A 15768-nucleotide genomic window follows, 5' to 3' on the forward strand; every position below is an offset into this window, starting at 1 on the left:
TTATTTTAAGTGGGAGTTCATTAGTAATTTTATTAATTGAACTTAATTTATCATGAACTTAGTATTAATAGTTTTTGCATATATTTGTGTTGTAGATCAATGGCCTGTGCTACCGTTCCCCTGAATTTTAATGCGTTCCTAGATAAAGCTAAGTTGAAAGATGACGGTAGCAACTACACAGACTGGGTCCGTAACTTGAGGATTATCCTCATTGTTGCATAGAAGAATTATGTCCTTGATGCACCGCTCGGTGGCAGACCTACTGCAGGAGCTACCGCAGATGTTATGAATGCCTGGAAGGCTCGATCTGATGACTACTCAATAGTTTAGTGTGCCATGCTTTATGTCTTAGAACCAGGACCTCAAAGATGTTTTGAACACCATGGAGCATATGAGATGTTCCAAGAAGTGGTGCTAATATTTCAAGCAAATGCCTGGGTTGAGAGATATGAAGTCTCCAACAAGTTCTGTCAATGAACACATACTCAAAATGTCTGGGTATCATAACCATTTGACTCAGCTAGGAATTGATCTTCCAGTTGAGAGTGTTATTGACAAAGTTCTTCAATCACTGCCACCAAGCTAAAAAGGCTTCGTGATGAACTATAATATGCAAGGGATGACGAAAATGATTCCTGAGCTCTTCGCAATGCTTAAGGCCGCGGAGGTAGTAATCAAGAAGGAGCATCAAGTGTTGATGGTTAACAAGACCACTAGTTTCAAGAAAAAGGGCAAGGGAAAGAAAGGAAACTTTAAGAAGAATGGCAAGTAAGTTGCCGCTCCCGTGAAAAAGCCCAAAGCTGGACCCAAGCCTGAAACTGAGTGCTTCTACTGCAAAGGAAATGGTCACTAGAAGCGGAACTACCCCAAATACTTGGCGGATAAGAAGGATGGCAAAGTGAACAAAGGTATATTTGATATACATGTTATTGATGTGTACCTTACTAATGCTCATAGTACCGCCTGGGCGTTTGATACTGGTTCCGTTGCTCATATTTGTAACTCGAAACAGGAGCTGCGGAATAAATGAAGATTGGCTAAGGACGAGGTGACGATGCCCGTCGGGAATGGTTCCAAATGGTTCCAAGGTCGATGTGATCACTGTCGGCAAGCTACCTCTACATCTACCTTTGGGATTAGTTTTAGACCTCAATAATTGCTATTTGGTGCCAGTGTTGAGCATGAACATTATATTTGGATCTTGTTTATTACGAGACGGTTATTCATTTAAGTCAGAGAATGATGGTTGTTCTACTTATATGAGTAATATCTTTTTATGGTCATGCACGTTTGATGAATGGTCTATTCTTGTTGAATCTCGATCATAGTGATACACATATTCATAATATTGATACTAAAAGATGCAAGGTTGATAATGATAGTGCAACATACTTGTGGCACTGTCGTTTAGGTCATATTGGTGTAAAGCGCATGAAGAAACTCTATGCGGATGAACTTTTTGAAATACTTGATTATGAATCATTTGATACTTGTGAACCATGCCTCATGGGAAAGATGACTAAAACACCATTCTTCAGAACAATGGAGCGAGCTAATGACTTACTGGAAATAATACATACCGATGTATGCGGTATGAGTGTTGAGGCACGCTGCGTGTATTGTTATTTTCTAACCTTTACAGATGATTTGAGTAGGTATGGGTATATCTACTTAATGAAACACAAATCTGAAACATTTGAAAAGTTCAAAGAATTTCAGGGTGAAGTAGAGAATCATCGTAACAAGAAAATAAAATTTCTACTATCTGATTGTGGAGGTGAATATTAGAGTTACGAGTTTGTCCTTCATTTAAAACAATGTGGAATTGTTTCACAACTCACGCCACCTGGAACACCACAGCGTAATGGTGTGTCCGAATGTCGTAACCATACTTTATTAGATATGGTGCGATCTATGATGTCTCTTACCGATTTGCCTTTTATCATTTTGGGGTTATGCATTAGAGACAGCTGCATTCACGTTAAATAGGGCACCATCTAACTCCGTTGAGATGACACCATATGTACTATGGTTTGGCAAGAAACCTAAGCTGTCATTTCTTAAAAGTTCGGGGATGCGAAACTTATGTCAAAAGGCTTCGGCCTGATAAGCTCGAACACAAATTGGAGAAGTGCGTCTTCATAGGATACCCTAAGGAAACTATTGGGTACACCTTCGACCACAAATGCGTAGGCAAGATGTTTGTTGCCAAGAATAGATCCTTTCTAGAGAATGAGTTTCTCTCGAAAGACGTGAGTGGGAGGAAAGTAGAATTTAATGAGGTAATTGTAACTTCTCTCGAGTTGGAAAGTAGCACAGCAGAGAAAACCGTTCCCGTGATGCCTACACCAACTAGAGAGGAAGCTAATGATGATGATCATGAAACTCCAGATCAAGTTACTACTGGACCTCGTAGGTCGACCGGAACACGTTCTGCACCAGAGTGTACGGTAATCCTATCCTGAAAGTCATGTTATTAGACCACGGCGAACCCACGAACTATGAAGAAGCTATGATGAGCCCAAATTCCGATAAATGGCTTGAGGCCATGAAATCTGAGATAGGATCCATGTATGAGAACAAAGTGTGTAATTTGGTGGACTTGCCCGATGATCGGCAAGCCATTGAGAATAAATGGATCTTCAAGAATAAGATGGACGTTGATGGTAATGTCACTGTCTACAAAGGTCAACTTGTCGCAAAAGGTTTTTGACAAGTTCAAGGGGTTGACTACGATGAGACTTTCTCACCCGTAGCGGTGCTTAAGTCTGTCCGAATCATGTTAGCAATTGCATCATTTTATGATTATGAAATCTGGCAAATGGATGTCAAAACTGCAATCCTTAATGGATTTCTTAAAGAAGAGTTGTATGTGATGCAACCAGAAGGTTTTGTTGATCCTAAAGGTGCTAACAAAGTATGCAAGCTCCAGCGATCCATCTATGGACTGGTGTAAGCATCTCAGAGTTGGAATATACGCTTTGTTGATGTGATCAAAGCACATGGTTTTATACAGACTTATGGTGAAGCTTGTATTTACAAGAAAGTGAGTGGGAGCTCTGTAGCATTTGTGATATTATATGTGGATGACATATTGTTGATTGTAAATGATATAGAATTTCTGGATAGCATAAAAGGATACTTGAATAAGAATTTTTCAATAAAATACCTTGGTGAAGCTGCTTATATATTGGGCATCAAGATCTATAGCGATAGATCAAGACGCTTAATAGGACTTTCAAAAAGCACATACCTTGACAAAGTTCTGAAGAAGTTCAAAATGGACCAGTCAAAGAAAGGGTTCTTACCTTTGTTGCAAGGTGTGAAATTGAGTAAGACTCAAAGCCTGACCACGACAGAAGATATAGAGAGAATGAAAGCCATTCCCTATGCCTCAACCATAGGTTATGTGAACTATACCTGACCTATTGTGTGCCTTGCCATGAGTTTGGCAAGGGGTACAATAATGATCCAGGAATGGATCACTGGACAGCGGTCAAAATTATCCTTAGTTACCTAAGAGGACTAAGGAAATGTTTCTCGGTTATGGAGGTGATAAAGAGTTCATCATAAAGGGTTACGTCGATGAAAGCTTTGACACTGATTCAGATGACTCGGAGTCTCAAACTGGATACATATTGAAAGTGGGAGCAATTAGCTATAGTAGGTCCATGCAGAGCATTGTAGACATAGAAATTTGCAAAGTACATACGGATCTGAATATGGTAGACCCGTTGACTAAACCTCTCTCACAAGCAAAACATGATCACACCTTAGTACTCTTTGAATATTAATCACATGGCGATGTGAACTAGATTATTGACTCTAGTAAACTATTTGGGTGTTAGTCACATGGCAACGTGAACTATGGGTGTTAATCACATGGTGATGTGAACTAGATTATTGACTCTAGTGCAAGTGGGAGACTGATGGAAATATGCCCTAGAGGTAATAATAAAGTTGTTATTATTATATTTCCTTATTCAAGATAAAGGTTTATTATTCATGCTAGAATTGTATTGACCGGAAACTTAAATACATGTGTGAATACATAAACAAATAACATGTCCCTAGTGAGACTCTACTAGACTATCTCATTGATCAAAGATGGTTAAGGTTTCCTAACCATAGACATGAGTTGTCATTTGATAGCGGGATCACATCATTAGGAGAATGATGTGATGGACAAGACCCATCTGTTAGCTTAGCATATGATTGTTCAGTTTATTGCTACTGCTTTCTTAATGTCAAATACATATTCCTTCAACCATTAGATAATGCAACTCCCGGATACTAGAGGAATACTTTGTGTGCTATCAAACGTCACAATGTAACCGGATGATCATAAAGATGATCTACAGGTATCTCTAAAGGTGTCTGTTGAGTTGGCATAGATGGAGATTGGGATTTGTCACTCCGTGTATCGGAGAGGTATCTTTGGGCCCTCTTGATAATACACATCACAAGAAGCTTGCAAGCAAAGTGACTAATGAGTTAGTTACGAGATGATGTATTACGGAACGAGTAAAGAGACTTGCCGGTAACAAGATTGAACTAGGTATAAAGATACTGAGATCGAATCTCGGGCAAGTAACATACCGACAGACAAAGGGAACAATGTATGTTGTCATAAAGGTTCGACCGATAAAGATCTTCATAGAATATGTAGGAACCAATATGGGCTTCCAGGTCCCGCTATTGGTTATTGACCGGAGAGGCTTCTCGTTCATGTCTACATCATTCTCGAACCTGTAGGGTCCGCACGCTTAACGTCCGTTGACGATATAGTTTTATATGAGTTATGTGATGTAGTGAACGAATGTTGTTCGGAGTCCCGGAAGAGATCACGGACATGACGAGGAGCTCCCAAATGGTCCGGAGGTAAAGATTGATATATACGATGATAGTATTTGGTCTCCGAAAATGCACCGGGTATTTATCGGATTACCGGAAGGGGTTCCGGGAGGCCACGGGAGCATATTGGGTCAAACGGGCCAACAAGGGAGAGCACACCAGCCCACATAGGGCTGGCGCGCCCCTCCTTATGGAAGGCGGACCTAGGGGAGGAATGGAGAGGGCTAGCCCACTCTTTCCTTCTCTCCCATATGCTGGGAAAGGAAAAGGGGGGTGCCTCCCCTGCCTCCCCCCAAGCGCCAGGAAGGAAAGGGGCGCGGCTAGGGCAGCCACCGGACACCCTTGGGGGCGCCCCTAGAGCTGCCTCGTCCTCCCTCCACGATTCCCTAGCCGTGTATGTGGTGCCCCGCTCCCTCTAGTTCATCCTCGGTCATATTTTCATAGTGCTCGGCAAAGCCCTGCGGAGATAGTTGCATCACCACCGCCATCCTGCTGCCGGAACTCATCTACTACTTCGCCCGTCTTGCTGGATCAAGAAGGCGAGGACATCATCGAGCTGAACGTGTGTTGAACGCAGAGGTGTCGTACGTTCGGTACTTGATTGGGCGGATCATGAAGGTGTATGGCTACATCAACCGCGTTGATTAATTCTTCTTCTTAACGGTCTACGAGGGTACGTAGAAACACTCTCCACTCTTGTAGCTATACATATCCACGGATAGATCTTGCGTGTGCGTAGAATTTTTTTCCATGCAACGTTCCCCAACACCCTATGCACTTGCAGGCCATCAGTGAAATCCACTACTATCAAGGTTGTGGTGGGTACAAGTGCAACAGGTAGTTGGTGACATGAAGCTTTGGCAGTGCTTTAAAGTGAAACTAATCCCCTGGCGGTTTTGGTAATTCCTAACAACATATATCTCATTGAACTAATATGCATTCAAGTTAAAGATTTCAGGATGTTCAATGATTGGCATGGCAAGGACTAGTGATTGCGGACACCTCAAAATGCTAAGGACATAGATTGGCAAAAGCTCAAGACTCTACATTTTTGGTTAAGTGATCCAAGATCACATTGAGTCCATAGGAAAGCCAATACTATTAAAAGGGGATGAGGTTTTGATAATGATCTGTTTGCTCAAGTGCTTAGTGACATTGCTCCAAAACCCTCAACCACTTTCTCTATCCAAATCTGTCCAAAACCCTACTATCCAACTCGGCCCCACCGAAACTTCTCTATCCGGACTCATAGAATTCATTTGGACACTGCCACATCCAAACCCTAACAAATTGGATCCACTGATATGGATCTCGGTCTCACCTAGATGGCCTTGCCAACTCTTTGGAACATGTTGCAAATATTTCAGTCCTACCGAGTTTCACGATCGGTGCCTCCGAGATGGCTTGCCAACCTTCTGTTACTTATTGCATTAATTTCGGTCTCACTGAGATATGCAATCAGTACCATCGAAATGTGTTTTTGCCCTAGCATTGCACATCTGTTGCTCAGAGTTGTTTCCAGTCGGTCCCACTGAGACCTCCAATGTTCATATATTTTACACAGTTCGATGCCACCAAGATTTCTGATTTGTGCCATCAAGTTGGGTCAAAAGTGTGTAACTGTTAGATTTCGTGTAAAGGCTATATAAACCCCTCCACCCCCTCTTACTAAGTAAGAGAGCCATCAAAACATGCCTCCACTTCCACTACTCATTTTCTGAGAGAGAACCACCTACTCATACGTTGAGATCAAGAGATTCCAACCCTACCATTTGAACCTTGATTTCTAGCCTTCCCCAATTTGCTTTTCAGTCAAATCCTTCTTCCACCATAGCCAAATCTGTGAGAGAGAGTTGAGTGTTGGGGAGACTATCATTTGAAGCACAAGAGCAAGGAGCTCATCATCAACACATCGTCTATTACCTTTTGGAGAGTGGTGTCTCCTAGATTGGTTAGGTCTCACTTGGGAGCCTCCCATATGATGTGGAGTTGAACCAAGAAGTTTGTAAGGGCAAGGAGATTACCTACTTCGTGAAGATCTACTCGAGTGAGGCAAGTCTTTCATGGACGATGGCCATGGTGGGATGGACAAGGTTGCTTCTACATGGACCCTTCATGGGTGGAGCCCTCCGTGGACTCGCGTAGCCGTTACCCTTCGTGGGTTGAAGTCTCCATCCATGTGGACGTACGATAGCACCACCTATCGGAACCATGCCAAAAATCAATGCGTCCCCATTGCGCTTGCTTTCTCCAAACCCCTCCTTTACTTACATGTGCAATGTCTTACTTTCCGCTGCTATACTCTTATAATTGCATGTGTAGGGTGTTGCTTGACTTATCATAATTGCTAAAATCTGCCTATAACTAAAATTGGGAAAAGGTTAGGTTTTATTTGATCAAGTAGTCTAATCACCCCCCTCTAGACATACTTTTGATCCTATAAGTGGTATCAAAGCTTTTGTCTCCGAGTTTCCATTGCTTTGGTCACCATAACCTTGGTATCACAACCTAGGATAGTATGGCCTCCATTGAGGGTAATTATCACCGTAGAGGTCTGATGTCTACTACGCAACTTTACTCTTGTAGACACATGTTGGACCTCCAAGCGCAGAGTTTTGTAGGACAGTAGCAATTTTCCCTCAAGTGGATGACCCAAGGTTTATCAATCCGTGGGAGGCGTAGGATGAAGATGGTCTCTCTCAAGCAACCCTATAACCAAATAATAAAAAGTCTCTTGTGTCCCCAACACACCCAATACAATGGAAAATTGTATAGGTGCACTAGTTCGGCGAAGAGGTGGTGATAAAAGTGTAATGTGGATGGTAAAAAATATTTTTTTATAATCTGAATAAATAAAAACAGCAAGGTAGCAAATAGTAAACAGGCACAAAACCGGTATTGCAATGCTTGAAAATGAGGCCTAGGGTCCGTACTTTCACTAGTGCAATCTCTCAATAATGCTAATATAATTGGATCATATAACCACCCCTCAAAGTGCGATGAAGAATCACTCCAAAGTTCCTATCTAGCGGAGAACATAAGAAGAAATCATTTGTAGGGTACGAAACCACCTCGAAGCTATTCTTTCCGATCGATCTATCCAAGAGTTCATACTAAAATAACACCAAATAATTTCAGATTCATAATACTCAATCCAACACGAAGAACTTCATACAGTTCCCCAAGATTTCTACCAGAGAAACAAAGACAAGAATGTGCTTCAACCCCTATGCATAGATTACCCCAATGTCACCTCGGGAATGCACAAGTTGAGTGCCAAAACATATATCAAGTGAATCAAAATAATACCCCATCACCATGAGTATTCATTTGTAAGACATATATCAAGTGCTCTCAAATCCATAAAAGTATCCAATCCGATAAAACGAAATCTCAAAGGGAAAACTCAATTCATCACAAGATAGAGAGGGGAAAACACCATATGATCCGACTATATTAACAAAGCCCGCGATACATGAAGATCGTGACATCTCAAGAACACGAGAGAGACAGAGAGAGAGAGAGAGAGATTAAACACATAGCTATTAGTACAATCCCTTGGCCCGGAGGGTGGACTACTCCCTCCTCATCGTGGTGGCCGCCGGGATGATGAAGATGGCCACTGGTGATGATTTACCCCTCCGACAGAGTGCCGGAATGGGGTCTGGATTGGTTTTCGGTGGCTATAGAGCCTTGCGGCGGAGGAACTTCTGATCTAGGTTTATTTCTGGTGGTTTCTCTATTTATAGGATTTTTGGCGTCGGGTTCACATGAAGATGGGCCTCGAGGTGAGCACAACCCGCCGGGGCGAGCCTGGCCCACCAGGCGCGCCCTGGTGGGTTGTGCCCTCTTGGTGGCTCTTCTGGCCCTCCCACGAAGCTTCGGGGGTCTCTTTTGTTCCAGAAAAAAATCATCAAAAAGTTTCAGCTTATTTGGAGAACTTTCATTTCTGCACTAAAACAACACCACGGTAGTTCTGCTGAAAACAGTGTCGGTCCGGGTTAGTTCCATGCAAATCATACCAAAACCATATAAAATTGCTGTAAACATGGCATGAATACTTCATAAATTATAGATAAGTTGGAGACGTATCAGCATCCGCAATCTTAATTCCTACTCGTCCTCGAGTAGGTAAATGATAAAAGAAATAATTTTTGAAGTGTGAATGCTAGCAAAGTGCATAAGTTTGATCAATGATAATTTCAATCACTTTTCATAGCATCATAACAACAACTCTTTCTTATAAAACTTCTCATGTTAAAGTGGCAACCAATTCACACGTTAAGGTTCAAACGATGAATTCTCTTGAAACTCAACAACCTATGTTCTCGGTCACCAATCAATTGTAATTCAACTTATTCAACAGAGTTCAAGTAAGAGCTCCACATACTCAACCATCATATAGCCTTCTATGATTGCTAACACTCACCACATACACATGAGCAAAACATTTCAACAGGACACAGAAAGATAGGGGCATATAATTTCGCCTCCCAACATATTCACCTCACTGCAAAAAAAGACACATCCGTGACATTTTGGGCCGACCAAAAAATTTCCTGTCATACTTATGACACTTCTATGACAATAATTGTGACAAAACATGGTATCATCATAGATGTGGTGGGGTCCTACTTCTATGACAAAAAATCATGACAGAAAATGGGCTTTTCGTCCTGGGCGGGCCGGAGACGCGGCTGCATGACATTCTTTGGGTCGTCCATGACGGAAAAAACCGTGGTAGAAGTGAGGGTGAGGAAAATATCGGGGTGTTCCCGGTTACGGTGGGTGGTCAGGGCCGAGCGATGTGCATTTCTATCGTACATGCACGCGCGTGGGTGCGAGGCGTTGGGCTCTAACTGAACCCGAGCGAGGCGTTGGGCTCTAACTGAACCCGAGCGATTGCACTGTAGGCTATGCATTACTGAACCCGAGCGATCGATCGATGGCTGTTAACTGAACCCGATGTGATTCCTTTGCTACTTCTGCTAATTGAAGCCGATCCATGCTGCCTCTGGATGAACAGTGAGCATTGCTGGGGGGTTTGGATGGACAGTTCCCGGTGGGGGTGGATGAACAAGACCCCGTGGTGTTGCCTCTGGATGAACAGGACCCCGATCGATCAAGCCGGTTGGGCCTGGATGAACAGGACCCCGTGGAGGGATGGATGAACAGGACAATCCCATAGAGGACAGGATGAACAGTAGACGGTGGAGGGCTGGATGAACAGTAGCCCGTGGAGGGGTGGTTGAACAGGAGCCCGTGGAGAGGGCTGGTTGAACAGTACCCGGTGGACTAGCGCACGGTGGAGGCTGGATGAACAGTAGCCCGTGGATGAACAGTCGCTGGTGGAGGCTGGTGGAGGTCGACGGTGGATGAACAATAGCCCGTGGCGGCTAGAGGGGGTCGACGGTGGAGATGAACAGTATCCCGTGGAGTCCCGTTTTGCGGTACGCCACACCCCTCCCGATGAACAGGACCCCCGTTTCGACCGTAGCGCTCCAACACAAGTCTGTTTCCTGCATTTTGCGATACACCACACCCCTCCCGATCAACAGGACCCCCGTTTTGACCATAGGAGGTTTGTTTCCTCCGTTTTGCGGTACGCTAGACCCCTCCCGATGAACAGGATCCTGTTTAGACCGTGGCCGGTCGAACACAAGGCCGTTTCCTCCATTCTGCGGTACGCCAGGCCTCGTTTCCATCGGTTGTTCCGTCCAAGCCCTCCCAATGAACATGATGATGCATTCTGTTCCGACCCAGCCGGTTGGCTCCCCACGAACATGACGATGATGTTATATCTCCGTTCCGACCCAGCCATGTCCACAAGCCCTGGCCGTACATACGCGTGAGTAGGCGTTCAAGACCCCGCCCATATGTATGTACGTGGCCGTATATTACTTTCTTGCACCCTGGCCGTTGTACGTATGTGTACATGCTACGTGTGCGCCTCTGCTACGACACGTGGGCACCTCTACATCGACCAGTATGTACGTACATGTTCGCGACCAGAATGAGAATGCTACATACGCTTTGACCAGGTGGGTCCCCACTGTCAGGCACTTCCTTGCGTGCGAAGACGTAGCTGGAGCGTCCCAGCAGTCAGGGGGCGAATCGTTTTTTTTCTCGGACGCACTTCCTTGCGTGTGAAGATGTAGCTGGTGGGTCCCAGCAGTCAGGGGGAATGTTTTTTTCGTGAAATACGGTGGCCCTTCCGGTGGGTCCCCGCGGTCAGGTGGAGGAATAATTATTTTGCACGTAATACGGAGGCACTTCCTTGCTGCGGCTGTGGACCCAGCTGTCAGCCTCTCCACATATAGTCCTTGACCACGTTGACCACGTGGCTCCGAGAGCACCAGGGCGGTAGACGATGGCGAGGCCTAGGAAGGGGACGACGTGGAGCTGGGGAAGACGCGACAGTGGAAGCCCGCGCGGAGAGGAGTACGACGGTTCACTGGTTCGGCTGCGGTGTGAGGTTGTCGTCGCCACAGGGCCTGGCCAGCGGTGGGAATAGTAGGGGGCAGTGAGGCCTCCGCGGCAGCACAGCCGGCCATGGGAGGCAGGAGCATGCGGCATGACCGACGCTGCTTTGGGCAGCTGGAGCAAGAAGACCAGGGGATGAACAAGCACTATGGCCGTTGGATGGACATCGTATGGTCACTGGAGCTAGAATTGTTCATATTGACTATGTTGACAAAACACTCCATCCCCATCAACTTAGTAGGCCCACAAGTCAGCCACCCACCAAGGTGGGTCCCAACTAGCAGGGGGAGTATTCACTTTTTTGTGTGTAATAAGGAGGCACTTCCGGTGGGTCCAAGCTGACAATGGGGGGAACGGTTTTTTTTGCAAAATACAGTGGCCCGTCCGGTGGGTCCCAGCAGTTAGAGGGAAACGTTTTTTCACCAAATACGGTGGCCCGTCCGGTGGGTCCCTGCTATCAGGTGGAGGAATAATTATTTTCCGCATAATAAGGAGGCGCTTCCTTGCAGCTACCATGGACCCTGCTGTCAGCCTCTCCATGTACAGTACTCTTCCGATGGAAGTCGTTCCTTGACCACGTTGACCACGCCGCGCAGAGAGCACCAGGGCGGTGGACGACGGCGAGGCCTAGGAAGGGGATGGCGCGGAGTCGGGGAAGACGCGGCAGTGGATGCCCACGCGTAGAGGAGTATGAGGGTTCGCTGGTTCGCTGCGGTGTGAGGCTGTCGTCGCCGCAGAGTAACAGGGGGTGTGGGTGAGTAGAGGCATGGACTGGCCAGCGGTGGGAGTAGTAGGGGGTGGTGAGGCCTCCGCAGCATCGCAGCCGGCCACGGGAGGCAGGAGCACGAGGCACGACCGGCGCTGCTTTGGGTGGCTGGAGAAGGAATACCAGAGGTTGAAGAAGCAATACGGCCGTTGGATGGACATCGTATAGTCACTGGAGCTAGAATTGTTCATATTGACTAAGTTGACAAAGCCCTTCGTCCCCGTCAACTTAGTTGGCCCACAAGTCTGCCTCCCACTATTGTGGGTCCCAGCTAGCAGGGGGTATTCATTTTTTTGTGCATAATAAGGAAGCACTTCCTTGCGTGCGAAGATATATCTGGTGGGTCCGACCTGTCAGCGGTGGGAACATTTTTCGTGAAATACATAGGCCCTTCCGGTGGGTCCCAGCTGTCAGGTGGAGGAATCATTATTTTGCGCGTAATAAGGAGGCATTTCCTTGCATGCGGCCGTGGAACCAGCTGTCAGCCTCTCCATGCACAGTCTACTTCCGATGGTGTCGTTCGTTGACCACTCCGTGCCGAGCGCATCGAAGGTGGTGGACGACGGCGAGGCCCCGGACAGCAACAAGCCGGAGATGGGAAGACGCGGAAGTAGATTCGTAGATAGAGAGGTGTACGAGGGTTAACTGGTTCTGGTGCGGTGTGGTTCAGCAATCGGTGGAGAAGAACAGGAGGTGTGGAGGGGTGGAGGTAGGAGCAGGTGGTCCCGGCGGCACTGGAGGAAGAAGACGAGAGATTGAAGATGGATGCTGGTCGTTGGATGTAAATCCAACGGCTAACGATGTCAGAATCATTTGTTGACTAAGTTGACAACGACTTGCATTGGCTTCGACCTATTGGCCCACATTTCAGCCTCCAAAAATGTGGCACGTATTCAACCCATTTTTTCAGAATTTACAGTCTTTTTGCGGGGTAGAATTTATAGTCCATTTGATCTTTTTTTGAATTACAGTCCATTAGCTGGGCTGGGTGAACAAATAATGTAGCGTTCATGCGGCCCATTTATGTTTTTCCTAAAAAGTTACAGGCCATTTGCACTTTCTCGAAATACACGATTTTGCTGGGCTTATTATAATTATAATGTTGGGGTGGGCACAGAAATGTTATCAAAAAATAAACAAGGGATGAGCATTTTGTTATATATATATATTTAAATAATAAGTTATTTATTATTATATTGGTCCTTAAATCTTACCAAGCTTTTGTACACAATCACCAGGATTTTCGTTGCTAAAAAAATCCAGGATTTTATTGTTAATAAATTATTTTTATAAGTTAGTAAGATGTGGGATATTGTTTTCTTACATATGTAAGTATCTGTTAAATATTTGATGACAATAACAATAATATATAATAACATACAAAATAATTTAAATATATATAATATAGTTAGAAGGGAAACATAAGTTGGACCAGGCGTTCCTATTCTTATATAGAAAAATAGAACAGACCTCTGCGTTTTCTTCAAAAGAAAATACATAAATTGGGCTGCCGATGTTTCAGGAAAAATAAAACCTCGGATGGGAGGTCCATAGGCCGGTCGATACATGACGGCCCTCAAGAAAATAGAAACAGGCCTATGGACCTCCCATCCGAGGTCATGGGCTGCGCATGTTAAAAAAGAAAGCCTAGACGGGGCAGCCCAAAACCTAGCTGATACTTGCTGCCCCAGTGATAATAAATGATACCTGCCAGCTCCCCAGCTTCGTTGTGAATTTATCTCCTATAGTAACTACGTTGAAGCACCTAAAAATGTAACTATGTTGACAAACCCGTGGGCCCCAATGTCAGTATAGCATTAGGAGGAAGTATTTTTTTCGATGAGGCACTTGCTTGCTTACGGCCATAGACCTGGTGGGTCCCGACTGTCTGCCTCTCCACGTACAGTCCTCTCCAGATTCCTCTTGTTTGTTCAGCATGTTCACAACGGCAGACAGCGGCGTTGAGGCGAGCACACAAAGGCGCAGGAGAAGATCCGACCACCTGAGGAAGTGCCTTATTAGTAACGAAACAACTGAACTAGCCTAGTGGCCCAGTGACACTACCCGACAGCTGTTCCGCCTGGGTTCGATTCCACCTGTGCAGGGAAAATATCTCCAAATTTTTTGCCTCTGCCTTTATTGACATGTGGGTCCCAATTGTCATCTACGCACACCACGTCCAACACTTGCCAAAACTTCGTCCCTCATTTTCTCTGTTTTTCGCACACTCGACAATGTGTGGGCATCTTGAAAATAGCATATCTTTATGACTGTGCATCATATGAAGATGTGCTATGCATGAATGTTGATCAGCATGATGTTAACTGGCTGGTAGTTCCAGTTTCGACCATGAATAAAACTTCCAGCATGATGTTAACACTGTTTGAAAAGGTCGTGTTAATATAAATGCTTTGCCTCTGAAAGTTGCAGTTTCTTATCTGAAACTGAACTTGGAGTTTCTTATCTGAAACTGAAACTGAAACTTGCAGTTTCTTATCTGAGAACCACCTGTCAGCGACCGAAAGGCAGGGGAACCTCTCCTCTCCATCATCTCCATTCCAAAACCACTGTCTCGCCTCTCCCTCTTCTCCATTTCAAAACCGCCCCCTCTCCTCTCCATCATCTCCATTCCAAAACCACCGTCTCGCCTCTCCCTCTTCTTTATTGCAAGACCACTGCCTCTCCTCCCATCTTCCAAAGCTAGCACCGGACCACTCAGAAGGACATCTATGGAGGGGATGCAGCAGCGAATCAGGCAGATTGCCAGCGGCGACCAGGCAAAGTTAGCCAGGTTGAAGGAGATCCTTACTTGGTTTGACAATGAGTGGGAGATTTCGAGGACGGAGAGGGCCATGTGGCAATGTATGCGAAAGAGCGAGATGATGGTGATGAGGGCGGCGATGTACTCCTTGGCGGCAGTCATGTTGCAGTCCTTCGAGTTCATCGAGTATCTCCTCTGGGCGATGGAGCAGGCAGATTTTCCCGAGGCGAAAGTCAGGCGGAGGTGGTGGGCGTACAGGTCGAAGATCGAGCACCCAGAGGATAACGAATCGATCGAGTATGGTGTGCCGTTCGTGAGGGTGCAGAGCCAGCCGGAGCCACAGGAGTATTCGTTCTCCCACCGCAAGAGGAGGCCAGATGGTGCGATGTTGCTTCCCCGCCATTCTCCATGGTTCCCTCGATGCTCGCCTCGTTTCAATGGCGTCGGTAGGGTTTAAGGTAAGCTTCGCACTAACCTAATCTTCCATCTGCTCATGCTTACAATCAGTGTGACAACTAATAAAAATCATGCTTACAATCAGTCTCCGAGTACTATGCCAATCACCCTAAAATAGCTCTGGACCTTTGGGTCAAAGTTGTGACACTATGTACAAATAAAGAAAAATAGATTAGTGCTTCTTTCAGAAAAAAGTACACCCCTAGAAAACAGCCAATATAAGCTACTAGTATTTTTTAAGTCTAAGCTACTAGTATTTGGTTAGAGGATTTGCTGCCGAGAAAGATCCGTCCACAGTGAGCGCCACACAACCCACTGATGGTGGTGGATGCCAATGCTTAGATGGAGCAGGGTTGGTGTTGGTAATTTTTACTTGGCACCTCGCACTCTGCATATATGCCGGTTCCATCCATACATTTGTGCAGTTCCACCAAAATGCAGCTGAATA

The sequence above is a fragment of the Triticum aestivum genome, chromosome 7A, assembly GCF_018294505.1.
Source record: "Triticum aestivum cultivar Chinese Spring chromosome 7A, IWGSC CS RefSeq v2.1, whole genome shotgun sequence".
NCBI classification, from domain to species: Eukaryota; Viridiplantae; Streptophyta; class Magnoliopsida; order Poales; family Poaceae; genus Triticum; species Triticum aestivum.